Source organism: Podarcis gaigeae, assembly GCF_964106915.1.
Source record: "Podarcis gaigeae genome assembly, chromosome: 8".
Lineage (NCBI taxonomy): Eukaryota > Metazoa > Chordata > Lepidosauria > Squamata > Lacertidae > Podarcis > Podarcis gaigeae.
This window is the reverse complement of record NC_139684.1, coordinates 66,581,475-66,607,838: the sequence shown is the minus strand read 5'-3', so window position 1 is coordinate 66,607,838 and position 26,364 is coordinate 66,581,475. Positions and strand designations below refer to the sequence as shown.

Sequence of the window (26,364 nt, the reverse complement as noted above, 5' to 3'; positions counted from 1 at the left end):
GACAGGTGATATGATAAGAGTTTATAAAAACTATGCATGGCATGGAGAAAGCAGATGGAGAAGTTTACTTTTCTTTTCTTTTTCTCATAACACTAGAACTCACGGGCATCCAGTGAAGCTGAATGTTGAAAGGATAATCAGGACATTAAGGATTTATACAAATTTGCAACATGCAGAGAATAGCATTCATAGAGAAACCAAAGATTGGAACTGAGGGAAGTCAGGGGGGGTATGGGAGGGTGGGGGGAGGGAGGAAAATGGGGAAAAATGAAGGATGTTATGTTTTCAGATATTATGCTATGTTTAAGTTTCTAATAAAAATTTAGAAAGAAAGAAAGAAAGAAAGAAAGAAAGAAAGAAAGAAAGAAAGAAAGAAGAGGAGGAGGAGGACAATCAGGACAGATAACAAAAGAAAGAATTATCTTCCTGTGGTGCATTGTTAAACTATGGAACTCCCTCCCACTAGAGTCAGTGACGGCCCCCCATTTAGTTGATTAGACAAATTCATGGAGGGCACAAGGGTATCAATAGCTCCTGGCCATGAGAGCTATGCTCTGCCTCCACAGCTGGAAACAGCAATGCTTCTGAAATGCTTGAAGCCACGGGAGGGGAGAGTGCTCTGGTGCTGAAATCCTGCTCGCGGATTCCCCTGGTTGGTCCCTGCGAGAACAGGATGCTGGACTAAATGGGCCATTGGCTAATCCAGCAGGCTGTCCTTCTGCTTTTATGTTGTAAGAAGGGAGGCAAGTAGGAGCTGACTGAGGCAGGCTTGAGGCTTGTGGGGCAGTGCCCTGCAATGGACTAGTCCCACGTCCCCCAACTGCTCCTTTTGCCTGCTCTCTCCTCACAGCCTTATGGTTTGGTCCTCGCAGAAGAGGGGAAGCTGTGAGAAGGACCTCTGTTAAGTGGCGTAGCGTGGGTTGTCAGCACCCGGGGCAAGGCAAGTAATTTGTGCCCCCTAACCCATGGATTTGCGCCCCCTAACCCGTGGATTTGCGCCCCCTAACCCTAACCCCCAGATGTTGTGCCCGGTGCGGCCGGCCCCCCCTGCACCCCCCACGCTACGCCACTGCCTCTGTTGTAACTCGAAAGCTGACTCCTGAAGAATGTGGTTCAGGAGGCAGGACGTCACGACAGTGCTTGCTTTGTGTAACTTTAGCTTCTGGGCTTAAGTGACTTAGTCAAAGTGAGTCAGGTGCCCAGCTGGGACTAGAACCTCGAAGTCTTGGCTGGTCTCCTGCAAGAACCTGAATGGCTGGTCCCGAAACTGCCCCTCCTCCCACATAATAACCTGCCATGAGCCAAGCGACTGAATCCACCCACTGTGGCTTTGAGAAGCACCTGCCTCTCTCTGTTTTTGCCTGGCGGGGGGGAGGGGGGATTGAAGGGGAGGCTAGGTGCACACAGCCATCTCTTCAGCCTCACTGGGATCTCTCCCCCCCCCCCCACTTTCTTACAGCAGAGGGAAAGAGTGCCCAGAGAGGAAGCAAGGTGACGGGGTGCGTGGGATGGCGCACGCATCAGGCACAAGCGCCGCTGACGCAAGAAAGCTATCCACGTTCCCCTCGTTGCGCTTGTGGTGGGGGGCGTGGGATGAGACAGGAACAGGGGTCCCCTTGATCTCAGTGCTCTGAGGCAGCCTGGAAACCAGAGTTAAACAGTAAATTGTTTGCGCTGAAAGCTGGGCAGGATGCGGCAATGTGAGAAGGGGGTCTGTGTGAAGTACATTGTTCTGATTTCTTATGTGTTTATCCCACCCTGCCTCTAACGTCACTTCCATAGGATCGTAGAATTGTAGCGTCGGAAGGTACTGATATAAGTAAAGTCCAACCTCCTGCAATCTGGGAATTACAGATAAAGAATCCCTGCCATCCAATCTTTGCCTAAAAACCTCCATTGAAAGAGAGTCCACCACTTTCCAAATCCATTTGATAATAGAGAGAAGAATCTGTCCATTTCATTTCTCTCATTTTTTCCAGTTTCCAGTTACTCAGATTTCTGCAGTTAATTTAGAATTTTTTTTAAAAAACCAAAAAACCAAAAAACAACCCACACAACCCCACCATGAAAATTCTTCAGCATTCTAGTGTGGATTTCAACTAATTAAACACATTTTTGTATGCAGTTTTGACTAATGCACACATTTTGCCTAGCCGTTTCTCCGACTATAATTCCTTTTTGTGTGCTATTTGCAAAGGCAGGTCTCTCTGCACAGCCAGTGGACGAGCCCAGCTTCCTGGGCCATGGCTCAGTGTTGGGGCCTGCAGAAGGTCCCTAGGTCAGTTCCCCCAACAACATTCACAGCTGGGAAAAACATCTGCCTGAGATCCTGAAGAACCACTCAGCACAGGTGATCCTGACCAAGATGGACCAATGGTCTGACCTGGTATATGGCAGCTTCCTATGTTCCTGGTGATGGGACTGGAGAAGGTTGTGTCTGGCTGTTTGGATTGCGGGTTTATGGCAGTGGTGAGGAAGCTCAGAGCAGTGGACCATCAGGCATCTCTATTGGGCCCAAGAGGCCACCTTGGGCAAATTTCTAAGCCAAAAGGCATTCCATCCTACCCAATCTTCATCCTTTTCCTTTGGTGCATTGATCAGCTGAGTCCCTGAATAAGTTAGCTGGCCTGCATTCCAATTGGAATGAATGGGACTTAAGCTGTGATTAAGTAGATTCAGTGATTTCTGTGGGACCTAAGCTGTTCAGCTAAGTCTGGAGCCAAATAAAGGACATTTATGGGTACATTCCTCAACACTGGCACACATCTCTCTGTGTTTTAAGGTATCTCCTCTCTGTGCTACCCCAGGAGAGGTTAAAAGGCATTTTGTCTGCATATCAGACAACAGGAGCACCTCCTAGTATCCTGAGTATTTAAATCAGGGGCTGCTAACCTGTTGTTGACCAACAACTCCCATCATCCCTGACCGTTGGCCATGCTGATTCGGGATATTGAGGCTTGGAGTCCAACAAACATCCAGAGAGCTGCAAGTTAGAGCCACCCTTGTTTGAAATGAAGCACTCGTGTGACGATCTGCCCTTGTACTTTAGAAGGCCTGAGTTCAAATTTCAGTCCAACAGCAAACACTCCAGGCAGCCTTGTGTGCAAACTGCTGCCTCTTAATCTCCCCTGCCTGTCTGTCGCATGGAACTCTCTTTTTAAAAAGTTTTATTAAAAGGTTTTCTTGGGTAACAATAGAACATTCAGAGACTCTGTTTTCAAGTCACAGAATCATTCAAACAAATCAGTCATATTCAGAGTGAGACATTACTGTTAGAGGGGCTGAGGGAAAAGAAAAACTGGAAGGGAGAGGGAAGGAAAGGGCAGGAAAGGCCAAGACAGTAAAAAATCATTCTTCTACATAGTATATGAGCAAAGCTTTTGTGTCAAGTGTCATATAAACAGTTACCTTATTCTTGCTGGTGGTGCAAGAGACCAGAGGGCCCAGGGCATGGTTGGTTGCGAGTTGGTTGCACCATGTTTTGTCTGTGTGTGAGAGGGGTGTGTGTTGTTGGGTGGGTCAAGTTAACCATATTGATTTGTATGCTGTCTAGGGGTGGGGTTGGTTATTGTCTTGCTGGCTTGCATATATAATATAAGGGTGCCACATCGGGGTAAAAGTGTCCTCCTGTGTTTGTCCCCATGTAAATAAAAAGATCAGTAAATAAAAAGATTAAACGAACAGAACGTCTTACCAGTTAGATTCTTTAATAATCACAGTGAATGATAAAAGAACATGTCTACCTAGAAATGGTGGTGCTCCCAATTAAGGCGCACCCCCCCCGTCCCTATTAATCTACATCACTCCTATGTCTTGTAATCTGAGCTTGTTCCCTCTGCACTTTCTGTTCTAACACTTTCTGAGCTCTCCGTGTCTTTGGAGAAGGGGGATGAATGCTGTCCAGAGACTTTGAGTCTGTTTACTCTCTCTCTTCTAGTGTTTCTTCTGCCAGCTGTTCCCCATCCAGTATTTCCCAGCTTCTGCCTTATGAACTATGCCCCTCTGCAAACCACTGTTCCAAATCTATACTGTCCTCCTGCTCCTGGGATTCAGGATCAGGGCGAGGGGATGGCTCCCACCATTCTTCCTCAGTGCAGCCCTCCTCAGCACGGCCTCTGACAGTTTGGTATTAGTGGTCCATGTTCCACTCCCAACAGATCCCTCCTGTGTCTAGTTATGACACTCCTAGCAGCTGAGAGTAAGTGGTTTGTGACTTCTTTGTCATGTAAGTGCACATAATTGTCTTGGAAGATATTGAGTAGGACCAGTTCTGGAATTGCTTCTATTACCTGTTTTGTTATTTTGCAAATTTATTGTAAGACTAATATCCGAAAGGATCAGATCTGGGGCCATTCCCACCACACAGGGAGGAATGTGCCCGTGGAGGAACAACCTCTCCAGCACCTAGGTGAAATTCCTGGATGTATCAATACTAGCTTTCATTGTGTTAGGTACCATCTATAAATAAGTTTCAAAGCGAGTTCCCTTCTTTTGGCTGAGATATATTTAAAGTGTGACTTAGGCCAAAGTTCTGACCATCGGGTTGAGTTTTTTCGTGTCCTGTGTCACATTCCCATTGGTCTTTGATTGTGGTGAAGGGGCCTGTAGTGGCGTAGAGCAGTATTTTTGTGTGTTGCACATACCATCCCTTTGCTGCATCCCTCTGTTGTCAGAAGGGGTTTTCCAAAGTTAGCCAGCGGCCTGGTAGCTGCCGCCTTTGCTTACCAGGTTGTTGAAAAGGCCATGTAGTTGGTGATGGGTCAGCCAGGGTATTTGGGTGTCTCCTAGTTTCACATGGAACTCTTGACCTACCTCGGAGGACAGAAAGAAAAAGATAAAGGAGCCTATGTAATTAACGTAAGCCTTATTCCCAGAAGGGAGCAGGGAGCAGGAGGGAAATGAGCCACCTACGCACACACGCACCCAGCTGCACAGCTGTCTTGCTCTTGTTGTGAAACAACTCTTGATCGATGTCACAAGTCAGCCTGGAGCATCTTGAGACTGGGCAGTCATTTGCAATGCTTAAAAAAAAAAAAAAAAAAAAAAAAGAGGGATAGGAACATCAGAGCAATTTCTCCATAGAAAGGATTGCCGGTATAATCAGCAGCAAATGGAATTCATGTTAGCATATATATGAAAGTGCTGTTCCTTCTGCCTATGCAGTAATAGCATATTTATCTATATATGTATATTATGCACGCATGCACATGCACACAATCTAGGCAGGTGACAGATTGCTTTTCTTAAAATCACAGATCTTCTGAATCTATAGTTATACTAGAGCTGCAACAGTTTAATCCCAAGGTTCCCAAATTACGCCCCCCCCCGCCACAGACCACTTGAAGATCGCTGAGGATCTTGGTGGACCACTTAACGGCTTTTCTGCTTGCTGTAGCAATTGCAATGTGCTGTGTGCTAAATGCCATATGATCTTTAATTGCATTTTTGTATTCTTTCTTTCTTATATATTATATAATATTCTATTGTATTAGGAGTTAAACCACATGGAATTTAAATTATAACACAACAGAACACAGTATAAGAAATAGAAGAAGCAATAAAAAATACAACTGAAAACCAGTTTTGGATATTTAACATCGGTGCGTTTTTTTCTGGGGGGACGCAGGTGTATGCATACCCCTAAATACTTTGTGAATCTAAGTTTGGCCTCATTGAGGGGCAGTATTTCAATATGAGTAGGAAAATGAGAGTACCCCTAAACATTTTTTTAAGGGTAAAAAGCACTGTTTAACATGATGGACGTCATGTCTTGTGTCTTCAACCACAAATCCACAGACCCGCTGCTGCGGACCACTTCAGTGAAGCTCACAGACTACAGTTTGGTTTAACAAATTAACAAATTTTAGTTTTTTTCTCTCCATTCTCCTCTCTGTTGAGTCTTACAAGGGGAGAATTGAGAGGAAGAAGCTGGCAGGCATTGCCACCCCTTTGTCTGCATGGACATAGGAGGAAGGCTGGCTGAGATTCTTGAGGCAGTGCCTCACTTGTCCTAGAGAACCAACTTCAGCTGGGGAAGGCACCTTCTGAGTCTAAAGATGACATGGCCACATCATCATAAAAAACCCCCACGTTCAGAAGGTGTTCTATGATTCATCCTCATCCCCTTTCAGTTCTACAAGGCCAACCCTGAGACTAAGGAGGAAGTAGGGAACCTCTGCCCCCCTTGGACTGGTCACAAGTAAGAGGCAAGCAGGCAGGAGCTGGCTAAGGACAGGCTGAGCTTGGTAGGGCAGGCCACCATTTGCCCTCCTGGACCAGCCCTCCTCAGCTCTCTTGGAGAGAGCGACGGTGGTTTGCTATCACCTTCCGCCGAACCTGCGTGGAGGTTAAGGTGGTTTGATGGAAAGGATGCCAGAGTTCCTGAGCCGTGTTATGAATAATAATTTTATTACTTATATGCGCCCATCTGACTCCTTTCCCTCTCTCCCTTCAGGCCTTCTCCAGCTTCAAAGCAGCTCCCTGTGTAAATACAACAGGAAGTGCCCACGGGGATTCTCGTAGATCATCACCCTCTCTTAGCTCATGGCAGTGATGTATGTGTACAGGTGTCTCTTTCTAAACCCCTATATACCCAGTGGAAGAAGAGTCTGGCTCAGCATAACATGTGGGAGATATTAAGTGGGGATGAGGGGGGAAGAGGGCTCTGGGGGGGGGTGCCTGCCGTACTGGCTGGGAAAACTCAAGGAAAGCAGGAGCTGCTCCTGCTCCTGTGTACATAATCACTGGCTACGAAAGGCTCGTGATTGATGGCAAACAGCGTGGAAACACTCCCTCAAGAGCACCTGGCTTGAGGCAGGCAGCTTCCAAGCATGTTTGGTAAAAGCTGTGAGGCAGTTGGATGTAGGCCGGCATGACTTCCGGGAGATGAAGAAGAAGCAGGGGTCTCCCAGGAGGAATGTTGGGTCCCTGGGCTTTCTGAACTTGAGTCACCATCAGGGATAAAAGGATCCTGCTGAAGAAGAACAGACGACGTTCCTGAAAATGGGCCTCATCGCTGATCCTTGCTACAGTGGTACCTCGGGTTACAAACACTTCAGGTTACAGACTCCACTAACCTGGAAGTAGTACCTCAGGTTAAGAACTTTACCACAGGATGAGAAGAGAAATTGTGTGGCAGCAGCAGAAGGCCCCATTAGCCAAAGTGGTGCTTCAGGTTAAGAACAGTTTCAGGTTAAGAAAGGACCTCCAGAATGAATTACGGTAAGTTCGTAACCAGAGGTACCACTGTAATTGAATTTAGCACAAGGGTGGTCACTTATGCATGGTGGAAAACGAAGATGCAGACTTTCCTAATCTGTGTGGGAAAGTTGGGGTGGAGCAGGCATGCGCCCCCCCCCCCAATCGGTTCAGAACATCTACTGTGTGAGGTGGAATTGGTGGGCCTTTAACAACATACCCTCCAACATTTATCTGATGAAAATAAGGATGCTGTTATTGTTGTTGTTGTTGTTGTTGTTGTTGTTGTTCCACCCATTTGACTGGGTTGCCCGAGCCACTCTGGGCAGCTTCCAGCATATATAAAAACATAATAAAATATTTAGAAAACTTCCCTATACAGGGCTATAAAGATTGTATAGTTACTTATCTCCATGGCTTGTGGGTCGCATAACTCCATACCGTGCAACATTTATCCAATGGAAATAGGGGCACCCTAAGTAAAAACCAGACATTTCGGGATCAGATCAGAAACTGGGATGCCTTTTGTAAATCTGGGACTCTCCTTGGAAAACAGGGACACTTGGAGGGTCTGTAGCAAGCCATGGCTGGTGCCCGTTGAGACTTGTGGGGGATATGGGAAGTAGCCCAACAGTAGATTGGAGCCAGATCCAGACAGAGGCAACTAATTCTAGTTGTCCCCATCCTTCTCTCTGCTGAGTTGAGTTTTATTTGATATTTAGATGTTGCTTTTCAGCCCTCAGTGGGACTCCCAAAACTGTACATGAGCATGATCAAACAAGAACAACCCTTGTGCATTCATGATCGGGGCAGTTATATGCAATCCCACTTTCAATACCGTTTCATCTGAAAAGTTTTGGGACGGACATGATGCTCTGTTTCCATTGGGACTTGTCCCATAGCATCCTAGTGAGATTCTATACCTTTTCAGGCCACAAATCTTTGTGTGTGTGTGTGTGTGTGTGTGTGTGTGTTGTCCTGCTTTTGCTGCATTACAGTGCCCAAGTGCCCTTGTGGACAGCAATAATGTAGTTGCACTGAGAAAGCAATGCAAAACAACTAATAAAGTGGGACGATGTGTGGGTAGTCCAATATTAATCCACTGCTAAAGCAGTATTATTGCATCAACGACATGTTGCAGAAGATGCTTGCAAACAACAACATCACCGACAACCCATCAATCTGGATTGCTCCGAAAGCTCAACTACACTCTACTTGCCATCTTTCCTGGGTTGTATTCAACTAACTTTTACTCACGAGTAGGTCTACTGAAATCAATGGCCATGATGACTAACTTTGGCCTATCATTAATGTCAGTGTATCTGCTCTGAGTAAAGTTAGTTGAAAGCATCCCCAGTGTGTCAATATTGTTGTTGCTATCTCCCTGGATTGGGGCCACTGCAATGATATATTGAGTCACAGGGAACTAGTTTTCATTTTGGGTGTCTGTCTTTTAAGCTGTCTCTTGAGGATGGCAAGAGAGGATTTGGTTTTGGGTGACTCACATATTGTGACCAGCATATCCTGTTGGCATTCTAAAGGCTGGAATGAGGCTACAAGACGCATGCAAACCAAGCACAATAATCTTCCCACCCACCCACCCCCCATCCCAGTTGTAGTAAATGGGATGCCACAACTTGTGACTCTTCTCTAACATGCTTGCACAATGGGGCAGGGTTCCAAATGGCAGCGCTGTTTATCATCCATTGAAGGCATCCAGCTCACCCAAAAAAAAACCAAAACAAAAAAACCCAACAAACCTCTGAATGCAGATCGTTATTTCCTGCATTATTGAGCTGGGAAACTGGATCCAGGCCCCAGCCAAGAATGGTTCACTAACCCGTAACATTATGCAGGGAGACAATGATCCTCCGGGAATGACGCATGAGGCTTTAGTAGTTCCCTGTCCTCTACTGTTACAGTGGAGACACCCATAAGGGCACTCACTGGCTCCTCTTCATGAGAACCAATTTTAGTTGATGGGCAGAAATTCCATTTTGTTTGCTTTTCCATGAGAAACTTGAATCAGAACCCAAACACTTCCAAGTTCACACGTCTCTGAATTTGGCAACACGGTTCTCCAACTTGGCTATGTGTACCAAAAATGAGTGCATTAGGGAGGGGAAAGTGTGCTTTAAATGCACATTAGTGAAAATATCATACATTGGTCAATACTGCATATAAAAATCTGTTCATTAGAAGAAATTTGTACTAAAATACTAACAGCTGTTTTGAATGCACATTAGTGAAAATATCATACATTGGTCAATACTGCATATAAAAATCTGTTCATTAGAAGAAATTTGTACTAAAATACTAACAGCTGTTTTGAAGGGGGAGGAATCTGTAGTAAGGTGCAAAATTGAGATTAAGATTGGAAAATTGAGAAACTGGATCAACAAAAGCTGACAGATTTGCCGATCCCTAACCATGGTATCGGGACGCGGATGGCGCTGTGGGTTAAACCACAGAGCCTAGGACTTGCTGATCAGAAGGTCGGCGGTTCGAATCCCCGCGACGGGGTGAGCTCCCGTTGCTCAGTGCCTGGCCACATGACCCGGAAGCTGTACGCCGGCTCCCTCGGCCAATAAAGCAAGATGAGCGCTGCAACCCCAGAGTCGGTCACGACTGGACCTAATGGTCAGGGGTCCCTTTACCTTTACCTTTACCTTTAACCATGGTATAACCTTATATTTCGAGGGCTGAAACAAGTGCAGGGACAGCAGAGGTGGCCAAGGTTCGTCAACCATGCATGGCATTTTGAAATCAAAAGACGTACAGTCAACATGTGGATATACATCGATCTGCAGTGCAATGGGAAGATTTGGGTTAGGAAGGCTGGATTCCAATTTCTGGTCAACCTTGAATCTCACTGGGTGGCCTTAGGTCAAGTACTTTCTCTGTGCCTAACCTACCACACAGGGTTGTGGTGACCACAATCCCCATGTAAACTTCCCTAGGGGAAAAGGCAGGATACGACCGCGAGAAACAAATCAAGAAAAGAACCATACATTTAATGTTCAGGAATTATTCTGCTAAGTGGCTAGAGGGACATTGGTTTGAAGATGTGGTCAGCCCTGCAGCCACATCCTATGGGTGCCTTCTAAGATTTGCCACATCAGCAATGGCAGGAGTCCGCATTGCATTCCTGGTCAGCATCCTGTGCTTAATTTTGGGCTGTGAGCTTTTATGTTTGGTTCTATGAGACTCAATATGCACTTTTTTTCACTCACAACATTGAATGGATTTAAAGGCACAGCTCAGCTTGATGTGTTGCCATACTGCAAAGGATTCTGGGGCATGTGCTAGAATGCACCATGGATGGAAGGCACTGCTGTGCCCAGTTGCTCTCACCCTGGCTCCTATGTCAACCAAGACTGCACTTTGTACTTTGCCTGATATTTTTATACAGCTTCCTAGAATTGTAGAGTTGGAAGGGAGCATAAGGGTCCAACGCCCTGCAATGGAGGAATTTTTTGCCCAACGTGGGGTTCGAACCCCCAACCCTGAAATTAAGGAGTCTCGCACTCTACTGACTGAATTTCGAATGCAGAGGAAGATTGCTCCCACACCACTTCAGATTACAGAGCAGGATCAGAATGGCAGTGCAACCATTCTCAAAGGGCAAGCATTCTCTGCGACTCTGAAAGGCATGGACGCTAGCCCTGGTTGCCATCCCATCAGCTGCAAGCAACATTCCCATGCAAATCTGAATTGTGGGGCAAGAGTAGTCACAGGGAGTGCTGTGGAACACTCCCAAGGACTCTTGAGAACTATATCAGAAGGCAGCCCTAAAACTCTTTTGTAGGGCAAGAGTGATAGGGATGCACAAGAGAAGGCCAGGAATGTTGGGCAACACTCCCTTAACCCCTTCAGATTCCCATGGAAAGATCAACATTGGCAGGCAAGAACTTTTAGGGAGATTTGCACACCCATGTCTGAACCTCAGAACATGAAAGAACGCCCGATAAACACTCAGTAACGGACCCCTGCTCCCCTCCCAAAAACACAGCTTGGAAACCACCACACAACATCTAAGGAAGAAAGATAGTCAAAAGTCCGATTTTATTATTGCACAATTGGTAGCAGCAGTCTCTGCTTTCATATTCAGAGGGAGGAGTGGTTTCAGGTTCAAGGGCACCTGGGCAAAGCAAATATTTGTAAGCCTTTCTGGATTCACCTGGGAGAAGCATTCACAGCATTGCAAACAAGCCACACTGGGTGGCTGCGCCAGGCAGCCATTTTAATTGCCCATAATGCCCTGGGACAATGCTGTCCTAGAGCACTGTGGGAAATCTGACATGTCCGCTCCACCCAGCCAACCAGTGTTGTTCAGAAGGCTATGGTGAAGAGATGTGTGTGTGTGTGTGTGTGTGTGTGAGAGAGAGAGAGAGAGAGAGAGAGAGAGAGAGAGAGAGAGAAATTAAAAGGGGTGGGCAGGGCTGGTATCAGCAGCGGGTCCCACTACAGTGCCGGCAGCCCAAGGCTGCTGGGCACCAACCCCAGCCCTGCTCTTCAGCAAACCTAACCCTGCTCTGATCCACTGAACTGCAAGGGCACAAACCTACTGGTTGGAGTGGGGGGGGGGGCGCTCAGATCGATAACCCTCAAGCTGATCCAGCTTGGCTTTTATTCGTTCAGCCAGTGAGACTCTTACTCTGAAGCCTCCCCCCACCTGTTTCCCTCCCCCTCCCTTTTTGTGCTGAAAGGGGGGGGGGGATTAATGCAAAGTTGCTTTAAATTAGAAAAGGAAAAAAATCCTGACACAGAGAACAACTCTGGCCGGCTGCTGGCTGGTGGGTCTTGGCAGGCTTTGGAAACTGATGCAATCAGCCGTGATTAACAGTGGGGAGAGGCCTGGCTTGACAGCACTCCCCCACCTGCGTTTGCCATTGTGTTCCTGTTAGCTGCTCGCAGGTGTTTGCTGGCGCCAGGCTGTCTGAGCTCCCAGCCTCGGCTCCTTCCCCCGCCCCTCCCTGCCGGCTGATCTCTGCCTCTCCGCTTCCAAGTCCATTCAATGCGCCTCTCTCTCTCTCTCTCTCTCGCTCATTCACACGTCTGCAAACAAGGCCCCACATAGAAAAGGCCCAGCCGCTTGCTCTCGCGCTTAATAGCCTCCTTCCAAAAAAGAAAAAAGCACCATCCATTGCTCTCGAAACGCCAAAAATCCTGCACAAATTCCTGCCTTAATTTCTCCGCGAGTCTCTCTCCCCCGCCCCCCACTTCCTCGCGCGTGGTGGTACGGGGAATACTCAGAAGTCTTCTCTTTGGTCCTCCACGCCCCCCTCCGGCTCCCAGCTCTTTCCCCCTGTTTATTGCTCGCTCTCGATCGGGCCAAAGGGGGCTTTTGACCGCGAAATAATTGAAAGAATTTCATTCCTCTCATATCTCTCTCTCTCTCTCTCTCTCTCTCTCTCTCTCTCTCTCTCTCTCTCTCTCTCTCCCTCTCCCTCTCCCTCTCTCCCTCCCCCCCCCGCCCGTCTTTCCTTTCTCTTCCCACCCGACCTTTATAAGAGAGGAAGAGAAACGTAGAGGCCGCTTCCAGTTTTCCTCGTGCATTGAGATCTGTTTAATCGCTCCTGGAAACCGGGTAGTTGGGGGCGGGGGGGGGAGAGAAATGTGCCGAGCCCTGCCCTTAAGTGATTTAAAATCATTTCCAAGAAAGGGGGGGCGGTATGTAAAACAGGGTTGCTAATAATATTGCTGTTGTTCCCTTGGCAGGGCTCCTGTGCCTTTTAACAGCTGCTCAAGCTGAACTCCCCACAGATAGCATTTTCCCCTAGGGTTGCATGTGCGGGGCAGGGAGCGAGGTTAGGGCTTCACTTGTTGAGCTAGTGCTGGGAGTTGGGGTGGCATCGGCCACCCTCGCGTCAACACAAGTGTGCAGTGGCATTTGGGTGCAGAGGAACTAAACTGCGGCTCGGGCATCTCATCCTTGCTCCCCTCCAGCTCAGCATTTTCCGCACTGAATGGCAGTGGCTTTACAGGGTTTTTAGACCTGGGACACCCCCAGTCCTATCCAGAGATGCCAGGGATGGAAACAGGGACCCTTCCACTGACCTATAGCTTTTCCCCACGGAGGAGGCCTGCCTGTGAATCACCTGTGAACCTGTGGAGTCTATGGACTCCAACTCCCATCAGCCCCAGCCAGTCTGGCAAAGCTCAAGTATGATGGGAGTTGGAGTCCAGCCACATCTGGAGGCCCATAGGACCCCCACCCCATGTCTGTTCTGACAGGTAGCAGCTTTCCAGGCTGAGGTTGTTCCCAGTCTCTGCTCCCTGGCTGTTTTAATTTTCTATGCCAAGGATTGAACTTGGGACCTTCATGTTCTCTGCCACTGAGCTGTGGTTCCTGCTCTTGAAAACCCTGCTAAAGAGAGAAAACATGGGATATCAACCCATCAGTCAACATCTCCTCTTCCTCCTCCTCCAAAATGCTGTGGAGGAGAACCACCCAGTCTACATATTGAACTCCTGTATATAATGGCAACATGCTGGTCCCTACTGCATCCGGGGTGAAGAATCTATGGATCTCCAGATGTTGCTGGACTCCAACTCCCATCATCCATGACGCTGGCTTGAGCCAATGGGAGCTGCAGTCCAACCACATCTGGATGGCACCAGGGTCCCCACCCTAGCTGCAGCAGTTACCAGCATGCTGCCATTACATGCTGTAGCTTTATACTTCAAACTTCTCTGTCGTTGCAGAAGGATCAACACAAAGCAAGAGGAGATGGCGTTTGTGTGTGTTTTGTGTGTATGAACACACTTAAGAACTTCATAAAATTTCCCAAACCTAAAACAGACCTGAAGGAGGCCTTCAAAACAGAAGAGTAGATTCCCAAACAGATCATTCACATCTTTTATTTACACTCACTGCCAGCTTTTGGAATCAGGCATGACCAATGGTGAGGGGAGGATGGGAGTTGGAAGTCCAAGAAACCCTGGAGAACACCGTATTGGTTCCCCCGATTTAGAACATCTTCTCCAGGATCACTGATTTGGCCTGCACCACAGCTTGAGCCTTCTGGTGTGGCTGGTGTGCACCATCCCAATCAGGTTAAGGCCAGATCTGGGGGTTGGGGTGGTTGAACAGCCTAAGAAAACTGCATGCGTACATAGCACTGAAAGTGAAAGATGTCTAGAAGAGGCCCAGATCTTTTATAGGGCATTCACCACTTTTCTCCACTTCTACAATCTCATCCACCACTCCGCCTGCCTCCACCCCCGGCATTCCCTCCATTCTCTCTCACCGAACTGCAAAGTCTTAGATAACTTCTGCTGCTCTCCAGGCCTTTCCCCCCTTCTTCTTAAAGGTTGCCAGATGTTCACTGTCAATAGGAAATGGACATGATTTCAAAAACACCTACGAAACAGCCAGCTCTATCCTTATCTCAGTAGAGACCTGTAACAGACAGACACGCACATGCCTCCACAACGGACAGGCCTCCATAAAAGGGAGACACCCTCCCCCCACCTTTGATTCTTCCAAAGCATGGATGGGCAATTTGTTTGATGCTGGAAAAGCAACCATGATCACAAGGACTCCAAGCAATTTGATGCCTTTATGATTGACATAGTTTGCACAAAGCTGGCATGTTCAAGCCCAAAGCTGATGAACACATAGCATTTCCTCTGTGCACTTACTTGTGCCATTTTTAAACTAGCCTGCACATACCCACTCTCACAAAAAGACCTGAATTTGTTCTTTGGAAAAATCATCAGCTCAGATCCTGATTTATACTTAAGACGCAGTAACGGGAATCCTTCCTGGCAAATAAAAGATAGCTTTGGCTTTCGGAAACTGCATGCCTGAATAGCTTTAGGAAACGGGTTTTGTTTACATTAGGAAATGTGATGAATCTCACCAGCTTCAATCTCCCAGCCAGCTGAGATAAGCAGGAGTTGCGGAATTGCTTAACCCTGAACCTCAAAGAACCTCCTGGGTCAAAACAAATGAGATCTGTAAGGTTGGGGGCTGCATGCCAGTGGTGGGTGGGGCCATGGATGAGATGGCTACATCATCATAATCATTGATCATCATCATCATTATTTATTAAATTTACATTTGGCGCATGCAAAACCCAGAGGTTCCTGCACACGCAGTAGACACGAATGCCTCTCCATCCAAAACCCGTCTCTCCAAGAAGCATTCTAGTTACATCAACACCTTCCAACTAAAGCACATTTATACCACTTTTACTATTATGGCTTCCCCTTAAGAATACTGGGTGCTGTAGTTTATCTCCTCATTGAGCTACAATTCCCAGCGCCCTTGACAAACTGCAGTTCCCATGGTTCTTTGAGGGAAGCCATGTGGTTCAATGCACAGGGAGGACGCGACCTATGACAGTTCAAAGGCACATACCAGTCAGGCAAAAAGCACTGAAGAAGGGAATATAACAGGGCCAGCGAGGATATGTGGTTGAGGAAGAGCCACAAGGGTCAGCAAGAAAGGCTTGGGGGCCGGTTCACATTTGGCCCATGGTCCTCCACCCTTAGCATATGTCATGAACTGGCAGGATGACAGGGAAGAGGAAGAGGATCCTGCCGAGAGGTGTAGCTGGGACTGGGAAAACACCGGGGCAAGCAGGGGATGGGGAAGGAAGTACTCACAGGGTGATGGAGCATGACAAGGGGATGCGGGTCAGTGCACAGGAACCAGAGAACTAGGACCCATCACCAGAAACAGAGGGGCCCCTGTTTCCACAGACACACAAGGGGCACTCTAGGAGGCTGAGGCAGACAAGGGACCACAACCCAGCACACTAGCTGGCTAGGTGGGGCTTGCTAGCTCTGGGAAGAGGTGTGATTCCTCAGATGGAGCAGGCTTAGAACAGGTGAGGGTCACTTGCCTCCTCAAGCCCAGATGCTGCAATCAGCAGGCAAAGTACCAAAGGGAAGCAGAGCTGAGGTGCTGTGTTTGCTCAACTGCCCATGTTGATGGACCTTGTTTTGGATGCTCCTGGACTTTCATAGGACTGTACTTTAGGTTTGACTCTGGACTGTATCCTGACTGCTGGACTTCAGCCTTGGCTACTTGGATTGACCCTGGCCATTTCCTGACCTTTGGACTTGGGGTTTTGGACTTTGCTTGTGTGGGTTGATCCTTGCACTTTGAACTTTTGACTTGGCATGCTGCCTTGCTGCCAGTTAGGCCAGGGGTTCAGAACAGCTTAGTGTCTGAGAGATCCCAGACATCTCCAGTGCTCTCTCTTCTAAAGGAAACCTGCCCTGTAAAACTGGGGTCCAGGAACCTTTAGCCTTTGCAGTGTGCTAGACTATATCTCTCTGCATCCCTGATTGCTGGTTTGCCTGCTGGGTCTGCTGAGAGTTAGAATCCACAAACTAAGCAACTCTGTATGTAGTTTAAAATATGTTGTTGTTGTTTAGTCGTTTAGTCGTGTCCGACTCTTCGTGACCCCATGGACCAGAGAACGCCAGGCACCTCTGTCCTCCACTGCCTCCCGCAGTTTGGTCAAACTCATGCTGGTAACCTTGAAAACACTATCCAACCATCTCGTCCTCTGCCGTCCCCTTCTCCTTGTGCCCTCCATCTTTCCCAACATCAGGTTCTTCTCCAGGGAGTCTTCTCTTCTCATGAGGTGGCCAAAGTACTGGAGCCTCAGCTTCACAATCTGTCCTTCCAGTGAGCACTCAGGGTTGATTTCCTTCAGTATGGAGAGGTTTGATCTTCTTGCAGTTGCTGGGACTCTCAAGAGTATCCTCCAGCACCATAATTCAAAAGCATCAATTCTTCGGCGATCAGCCTTCTTTATGGTCCAGCTCTCACTTCCATACATCACTACTGGGAAAACCATAGCTTTAACTATACGAACCTTTGTTGGCAAGGTGATGTCTCTACTTCTCAAGATGCTGTCTAGGCCTGTCATTGCCCTTCTCCCAAGAAGCAGGCGTCTTTTAATTTCGTGGCTGCTGTCACCATCTGCAGTGATCATTGAGCCCAAGTTTATAATATATACAGTGCCAAAATAATAATGGCTTGTGCAATTCAGTATCTCAAAATTGCGCATGCCATGATTATTTTGGCATTATATATATTATTTGAGATTTAATGTAACAGAAGGTGGTGAAATGCTGTATATTATTGTTAATGGGTTTTTGTAAACTACATACAGAGTTTGTGATTTATCTCTCTGTGTTCCTTGGGTGTGGTATGGGAGTCAGAGTCCAGCACCTTCTGCAGTGCTGCAGGTTCCCCATCCCTGCTGAAAAGACAGGCTTGCAGTTCCTCTTGGGGGCACGCAAGACCCAGTTATTTACCGGGTATTTGTTCTAAAGTTTTATATCTTGGCCTTTGCCAAAGCTTTCCAGGACTGTTTACCCCCAAAAAAGCACCCCAAAAAAGCAAGTCACACAGGCAAAACATTATAAATAGCAGCATGCAAAACCAATGCAAAATTGTTGGGGATTTGCATACAGGAATTCGTTGATGTGTGATGGTATCTTAACAGCTTTGGCAATTCAGCTGTAAGGTCTTTGAACTGATCTCCAAGCTGAAGTTTGACACGCAGAGGAGTGTGATGGGCATGTTAGGCTTGCCATACGCCAGGAAAATGTCCTGGTTTTCGGGCGTAAAAATGGCGTCAGGGGGGAATTTTGCTGAATTGGCAAATTGTCAGGGAAAATCTGGATGTAGGGCAATGTGATGGAAAAAGCAGCGAAAACAGCTCCAAAATCTTAAAATCATTATTGTTGGTGGAAGTTCCCCCCCCCCCCAAAGCTCAACAATTTAGGTGGGTTCCTGGTGTCAGGAATGATGCTTTTTGAAACATGGCAACCCTAGGGCATGTTGCCTGATTTGTAGCTTGCTCGTGACTGCCAGTGCAAGATCTACTCCTGGCTGAGAAATCTCACCACCCCATAGGTAAAGCACAACCTCTGAAATGCAACGTACGGATATAATGTCCATCTTTTGCCAAGCCGAAACATCAGCATAATCTGACATTAATAACATTTATTATTTTTATTTCATTTATGTCCCACCTTTTCCTCAAAGGAGCTCAAGGTAGAGCACGTGGTTCTCCCCGTCCTCATTTAATCCCCACTACAACCCTGTGAGGGAGGCTAGGCTGAGAGGCAGTGAATGGCCCAAGGTCAGCCAGCGAGCTTCAGCCCTGGCCTGCTGGGTCCTAGTCTGACACTCAAACCACTATACCACACTGGCTCTCAAATTCAGCCGTCGGAGAGTGGGGGTGGTGAAGGAATTTTAAAATGTGTGTCTTGCAACTTGACGTTCAAACCATGAAATGCAAATTTAATGTCAAACTTGTATCTCCGTGTCATCTTGAATGACGGCACCCACATTCCGTGGCTAACCCTAGATTTGGTGATGGATTTCACTCTCGCCTGAGACAAAGAGGCTCATTCAGGAGATGAAAAGGAAGAAGTGCTTTCTGCCTCTGATGCAGAAGAGTTGTTATGGTCACAAGAAAAGCCCTGCTGCATCAGACCAGAGGCCCATCTTAGTCTGGCATCCTGCTGACCACAGCAGCCAACCACAAACAGGACATGAGTGCAGCAGCTGATAGTGTTTCCCAGGAACTAGTATTTATAGGAACATAGAATCATAGAATTGTAGAGTTGGGTGGGACCCCAAGGGTCATCTAGTCCCATCCCCTGCAATGCAGGAATCCCAACTAAGAGCATCCATGGCAAATGGTCATCCAACCTCTGCTTTAAAAAACCCAAGAAAGGAGAGTCCACAACCTTTCTTACTGCAAGATTATTCTACCTGGTGTTTGGTGGGAATCTCCTTGGTTTGGGGGGGTGTTGTTGTTGTTGTTAAAAAGGTAAAGGTACCCCTGACCATCAGGTCCAGTCGTGACCAACTCTAGGGTTGCGCGCTCATCTCGCTCAAGAGGCCGGGGGCCGGCGCTTGTCCGAAGACAGCTTCCGGGTCACGTGGCCAGCGTGACTAAGCCGTGTCTGGCGAACCAGTGCAGCACACAGAAACGCCGTTTACCTTCCCGCTGGAGAGCGGTACCTATTTATCTACTTGCACTTTGGGGTGCTTTCGAACTGCTAGGTTGGCAGGAGCTGTGACCAAGCAATGGGAGCTCACCCCGTTGCGGGGATTCGAACCGCCGACCTTGCGATCGGCAAGTCCTAGGCACTGTGGTTTAACCCACAGTACCACCCATGTCCCGTTGTTGTTGCTAAGTTAATTAAATTTGTATACCTTCTATAACCATAGATCTCAGGGCAGTTCACAACATAAAATTGAGATATTAAATACATAGTAAAAATAAAAGCAAAGACAACCCAATACAGTGGTACCTCGGGTTACATACGCTTCAGGTTACATATGCTTCAGGTTACAGACTCTGCTAACCCAGAAATAGTACTTCAGGTTAAGAACTTTGCTTCTGGATGAGAACAGAAATCGTGCTCCAGTGGCGCGGCAGCAGCGGGAGGCCCCATTAGCTAAAGTGGTGCTTCAGGTTAAGAACAGTTTCAGGTTAAGTACGGACCTCCGAAACGAATTAAGTAATTAACCCAAGGTACCACTGTAACCCCCAATTCCCACAACACATTTTAAAAGGGCATCAGATGTTATTCAGACAAAGGCCTGGTTAAAAAGGAATATTTTCGCCTGGTGCCTAAAGGTGTATAATGAAGGTGCCAGCCAAACCTCCCTGGGGAGAGTGCTCCATAAATGGAGCCAATGCAGAAAAGGCCCGTTCTCATGTTGTCACCCTCCAGACAAAGGAGGAAACAAGCTTGCTCCATCTTCCATGTGAGATATTTGAAGATGGCTATCATATCTCATCACAGTCTGCTCTTTCCCAGGCTAAACATACCCAGCTCACTCAACTGTTCTTCAAAAGGCTTGGTTTCCAGACCCTTAATCATTTTGGTTGCCCTCCTCTGCACACGTTCCAGCTTGTCAACATCCTTCTTAAATTGTGGTTCCCGGAACTGGACACAATATTCTAGGTGTGGTCTGATCAAGCCAGACTAGAGCGGGACTATTACTTCCCTTTATCTGGACACTCTACTTCTGTTGATGCAATCTAGAATAGCATTAGCTTTTTCTGCTGCTGCATCACACTGTTGGCTCATGTTAAGCCTGTGGTCTACTAAGACCCCAAGATCCTATGCAGATGTACTACTGGCAATCCAGTACTGGTAGAGTGAGAGATTATTTATCTCCTTAGAATCATAGAATTGGAAGATTGGAAGGGACCCAAGGGTGATCTAGTCCAACCCCATGCAACACAGGAATCACAGCTAGCACAATGTGTTCAGATTAATGTAACATTCTGTCTTTATATTTCTCTCTCCAACCTTCTTCTTTCTAAAATGTCACTTTTTGATTTATTTGACCTGTATTATTGAAATGTAAAGTGTGACATTTATAAAATAAAAATAAAAAAGAAAGGAAAGGAAATGGAAATATGTCTTCACACTGACTCTAACCATTGACCAGCTGGCTAAGTGCTGTCTACACTGGCTGCCAGCAACTGTCCTGGGGTGTCAGACAAGGAGTCTTTTTCAGACCTACCAAGAGATGGCAGGGATTGAACCTGTGTTCTTTGGCATGCAAAACAGGTGCTCTGTGCCTGAGCTGGCACTTGCCTGCCCCATGCTGCCTCTTATTCTGAATGGAATGGGAAGATGATGACTAAGAGCCATTGATAGCCTTGTCCTCCTTGAATTTGGCTTAAAAGTCATTAGGCATCACAACAGAAAACTGGAGAGCCTTTTGTAAACAAATTATACTGTTTCCTCCAGTACTTTGTTCGCTGTGCCTCTTTGTCTCCCACAATTGCCCTGCTGGATTTTCACCAAACTGCTCCCCCCACCCTTATAAATGCTCAAAATGGTTGTCTACGCACCATGCATTCAAAGCATGTTTAATGCACCCCACACAAAGAACATTGGGAACTATAAGTCTCACAGAACTATGATTCCCAACACCCAGTGTGAGCTGTAAATGCATGGTGCAACACAGCCAATGTGCAGCCAAGAATTTGTGAGCGTGACTTTCTCAGGTACAGGTGGCCTTTTGAGTTGGGATTTGAAACCTCTATATTCCAAACTTATCTTGGTGGTGGTTCTTCATTCAGGCCAATGGCCACGTTTTGGCTGGGTGGAGTCGTCGTGGTACTTGCTTACCACCCTCTCCTATGTTGATCCATTGGCTTTCCCCTGGGCTCAGATGTGCTGACCCACTCCAAGCAACCCTATAAGCAGGGAGGCTGTCAGCTATTTAAAAAACTGGGGGGCACAGGTTCCTGACACAAATTTGCATCAAGTGGCACACATTGGCATAAAATATGCACATGCTAGTTTCAGCAGGAGCACAAAACCTCAGGCCTTGGGAGCCAAATGTGGCCCTCCAGACCTTTCTATTTGACCCTTAGAACTTTCCCTAGACTAGGGTTCAGCAACTTTTTCAGCCGTGGGCCGGTCCACTGTCCCTCAGACCATGTGGTGGGCCGGACTATATTTTTTTGGGGGAAATGAACGAATTCCTATGCCCCACAAATAACCCAGAGATGCATTTTAAATAAAAGAACACATTCTACTCATGTAAAAACACACTGATTCCAGGACTGTCCGTGGGCCGGATTTAGAAGGCAATTGGGCCGCATCCAGCCCCCGGGCCTTAGTTTGCCTACCCCTTGCCCTAGACCCCATCCCTCAACTGACGCAGCCTCACACCCTGAGTGTTATGCTTGGTTGGAATGTGTCCTTGGACTCTGATAATGCCTCTTGCTTGCCTTGTTGTTGGCGCCCATCTATCTTGAGAGAGTGCGCCTTCAGAGACGAAGTCAAACTGCATAGTAACTTCTCTGGGGGTGCAAACCTGGGCAGTGTGTGTGGAGGTCCTGGGCTGCCCAGATGTTAAGACCCCTCCCCTCTCAGCCTCGCTGATGTGGTCCAAAGCAAAGCAGAGCAATACATTTGGCACCAGCTTGGCTGCAGGAGTTGCCAGAAGGAGGTGTACAAAGCACCATCCAACCGCCTTAGGGACCACACTCCGGATTTGTGTAGGCTTTCCTCCTTAAGCCTTTTCTTCTCCTGAAGATGTCTTGCTTTCCTGGATGGAAGATAGGGAGTGGGGTTTGTGAGTGTGTGAAGAAGCCAGCCTACTGTACAAAGGTAACATGTATAATAATTGCACCACCCACCTTTGTCTCTGGCCCCGCCCAGCACTGACATGTGCTTCTCAGAAGGTTGAACAGAAGGGAATGTGGCAGATAAAAGTTCCCCACCTTTGGGATAGATCTGGGGGCTTGGCAAGAAAGACCTGGTTGGTGTTTGCGCCCCTTGGACTACCCCATAGCAACACCCCAGCCTACAAGCTTTTTTCTGCTTGGGGGCAAAAGATGATTCATGCTGCCGACTCATTCATTTCCAGGCCCTTCCTGGCTATTTTCCCACCTCTCAATCCCATCTGGTTTCCAGCGCTTCTTCCTGGTGCTGACATCCACCCCACTCTCTGTCCCAGCAAGAGTTCCTCAGGTTGAGGAGAAATGCTTGGGGGATGAGTCGGAGAAGGCGATAAAACTGTTCAGACAAACCTTTTCTCTTTCTTTCCATTTTTGGCATTGATGCTCACCAGAAGAAAAAGGACCTGCTTCTTCTCAACGGTTCAGCCAGACTAGAATATAGGGTGTTTTTTTTAAAAAAATAATTTTTTTAAGGAGGCTGTGCTTATTCCTTTTCTAATATGGTCAGCCAAGCAGGAATTTCATTTCAAAATGGGTCATAGCTCCATAGTGGAGGGAATGTCCAAGATGCTCGAGATCTGAAGTCCATCTTCGGGTTTTGTTTTTCTGAAAGATCAGGTAGTACAGGGGTGGGGAACCTGTGGACCCCAGAAACTGCTGGACTCCAGTTCCCGCAAGCCCCAGATGGCATGGCCAATAGTCAGGAATGACGGAAGATGTAGGCTTTGTACCCAGCATCCTTGATGCACTCTCACTGCCAATGTCAGAAGCAAAGTACACAAGGCATCGCCCACAATCCTTATATACATCTTATAGTTTCACCCCATGTCACACGTCCAGCTTCCCAAATAATTGTGTGCACAGTTGCTCCTTCTGATGCCCTTGTCTCCAATGAGAAATTGAATAAACCACGCATCAGGCAACATTGCTGCGATTCCTTGGAAGGGCACTTTTTTTTTGGGGGGGGGTACTTTCCTGATTCCAGAAGCTATCGAACTCCTGTAGAACCACCTTCCCATTGACAGGGCTTTCTAGCCAGTTCTGTACAAGTTCGCTTACTATCCTCTCATCTAGGCTGCTCTCTATTTTGATGAATCAGCGGTGAAATGGAAACAGGAGGCCCATTTCCCAAAGCTGTGGACTTCATGAGAGTCAACCAAGTTTGGGCCCCTTGGAGCTTTTTGGTGGGCCAGAGCGTAACTCTTTGTCACCATCTAGTGGGCGAAGCAAACAGTTGTCTCCAGGCCAGGGCAGCATCTCATGTGAGGAGCCTGCATTAGAAAGCAGTCCCAGCGCTTCTTCAAACAGGACGTCAGCTTGCCACAGACCCAGTTCCTCCCTAAATGGCCTCGGCCCAGTATACCTGAAGGAGTGTCTCCACCTGCATCATTCTACCCAGACACTGAGGTCCAGCGCTGAGCGCCTTCTGGCGGTTCCCTCACTGCGAGAAGCCAAGTTACAGGGAACCAGGCAGAGGGCCTTCTTGGTAGTGGCACCCGCCCTGTGGAACACCCTCCCACCAGATGTCAAAGAGAAAAACAACTACCAGACTTTTAGAAGACATCTGAAGGCAGCCCTGTTTAGGGAAGCTTTTAATGTTTGATGCATTACTGTATTTTAATATTTTGTTGGAAGCCGCCCAGAGTGGCTGGGGAAGCCCAGCCAGATGGGCGGGGTTTTATTTATTTATTTATTTATCTATCAATCAATCAATCAATCAATCATTATATCCCACCTTTCCTCCAAGGAGTTCAAGGTGACATGAACGGTTCTTCCCCACCCCAATTTTATCCTGACAACAGCCCTGAAAGGTAGGTTGGGTAGATTAGTTGAGAGGTGGTGAATGACCAAAAGTCTCACAATAGTCTCAAGGTGATGTTCAATACAACCAAGAAAAAACACTTGAAACCACACAAAAAACCACAGATACCTTTAAAAGAAAACAAAAACAGTACAAAACCGACACTCATGGCATAGACCCATTTATCCAGCTGGAACTGCCTGTTGGAACAAGAATGTCTTCAATTGTTTCCGGAAAGTGCAAAGAGTGGGAGCTTGCCGTATGTTGAGAGGAATGCTATTCCACAGAATGAGGGCAGCCTGGAAGTCCCTGTTTGACAAGCTTCTGAAATCTTTGGAACTTGCAGGATATGTTCCTGCAGACCATAGTGATCTACTGACTATTTAAGGGGTAAAGGGGTTTATTAAGAAAGGGGCCAGCCACCACTGTGACACCACACAAAATGCCTCTGCTAAAGGACTCTGTACATAACATCCTTCTTGGGTCATTGTTGGGGAAAACAATGGCTTAGGGCAGCCATTTTGCCACCGCCCATGTCCCTGGCAGGTCCTGACTTTCGATATAATCATGAAAGGTTATGATGTTTGAACGTTCCATTGCACTTTATCAATAACGGGTTTGGGGGAAGCAAGTAACACATCTGCCTCAAACGATCAATGACTCAAAAGCTGTGTCTGTTTTCGGAACCCATAGAATATTCCAACAATCCCCTCTTGCATCAGCATGCTTAAGACTTTGCCATTTACCTGTGGCATTTTCAATTCTTGCCTTCTTGTTTGTCTGTTGGTGTCCTGCTGTAATTTTAATAAAGGTAAACGTAAAGGGACCATTAGGTCCAGTCGTGGCCGACTCTGGGGTCATGTGGCCAGCATAACTAAGCTGCTTCTGGCGAACTGGAGCAGAGCACGGAAACGCCGTTTACCTTCCCGCCAGAGTGGTACCTATTTATCTACTTGCACTTTGACGTGCTTTCGAACTGCTAGGTTGGCAGGAACAGGGACCGAGCAATGGGAGCTCACCCCGTCACAGGGATTCGAACCGCCGACCTTCTGATTGGCAAGTCCTAGGCTCTGTGGTTTAACCCACAGCACCAATAAATTATAGTAATAATAAATTTTTATTTATACCCTGGCCTCCCTGGCCAGGGCTGGGCTCAGGGCGGCTAACACCAAATGTGAATTACAATAAAATGTAATAGAAAACAACAAACAAACAGTTAATTAAAATACGGCTTAAAATACAGCTTAACTGTGCGATTCTCGGCATCTGCTTCAGACTGACATGGAGCATTTCCTTGCACCGTTCTGCTATTTTATAACGGGAGCAGCTAATAAATCGTTTCAAGGAAATGAATAAAAATAGATACCATGGACTTTTAACATGCCCCTTGAGAAGAACTGGGCCCCAAATGGCATTCGCCGCATGCAAAATGTGGAATAAACTGTTTGCATTCCACTTTGCCATCAAGAAGACTCCTGAGAAGTGGCTCTTCTGCTGGGTGGAGGGCTCTGGTTTGCTTTTTGCTGTTTTAGGGAATTGGGGGGGAGGGGGGTGGTGTTCAAAGGCGCTGTTGAAGCCCCATGAGCTGGAAGATGCAGTCAGACCGTAAACTTGGGTGGTGCAGCTCTCTGCAGCTGGGACACCACCCAGGCTTATAATTATCTCTAATTCCTCCCCTGCTGCTGCCACTGTGTTAACGATGCCCGCAGCTGCATGCTGAAGGGGCAATTAATTGCCTAGCCCACGTAACCGTGGTTACGGGAGGGATATACAGCCGGTGGGTAAAGATGGAAATCGGTTGATCTGAAGCAGCAACAGAAAAGGCCGACTGACTCCGGGACGGAGCTGGCAAGAGCTGTTTATTACCAACGGGAATCCTTACGCAGGGTTCTCAGCCTCCCTTTGAGGGAAATCGAGGTGGCAATCAGGTGAGGCTGCATCGTGCCCAGCAGGTGTGGATGGGCTCCGAGCATCTGGGATCGACGTTCCTTTTTCCTGGGACCACCGAAATCCACCAATGGCAAAATAGTGGCTTGGGGCAGAGCCATGTGCAAGCTGGTGGCTCGGGGGAGAGCCAGTGTGGTGTAGTGCTTAAGAGCGGTGGACTCGTAATCTGGTGAACCGGGTTCGCGTCTCCGCTCCTCCACATGTAGCTGCTGGGTG

General features: G+C 47.4%; 1 long non-coding RNA gene across 3 annotated transcripts in view; it reads right to left on the bottom strand.

Moving 5' to 3' along the window:
- The window catches only part of LOC310849995, a 38,992-nt gene that overhangs the window by 8,896 nt on the left and 3,732 nt on the right, over positions 1-26,364 (bottom strand). For 2 of the 3 annotated variants that reach the window (XR_014567177.1, XR_014567178.1), the window contains exons 2-3: positions 14,451-14,528; positions 4,924-5,021 (exon numbers count right to left, since the gene is read on the bottom strand). This is a non-coding gene — a long non-coding RNA (uncharacterized lncRNA). Of the gene's footprint in view, positions 1-1,665; positions 4,809-4,923; positions 5,022-14,450; positions 14,529-26,364 lie in introns of those variants that run through there. The other variant, XR_014567179.1, reaches the window with a different exon arrangement.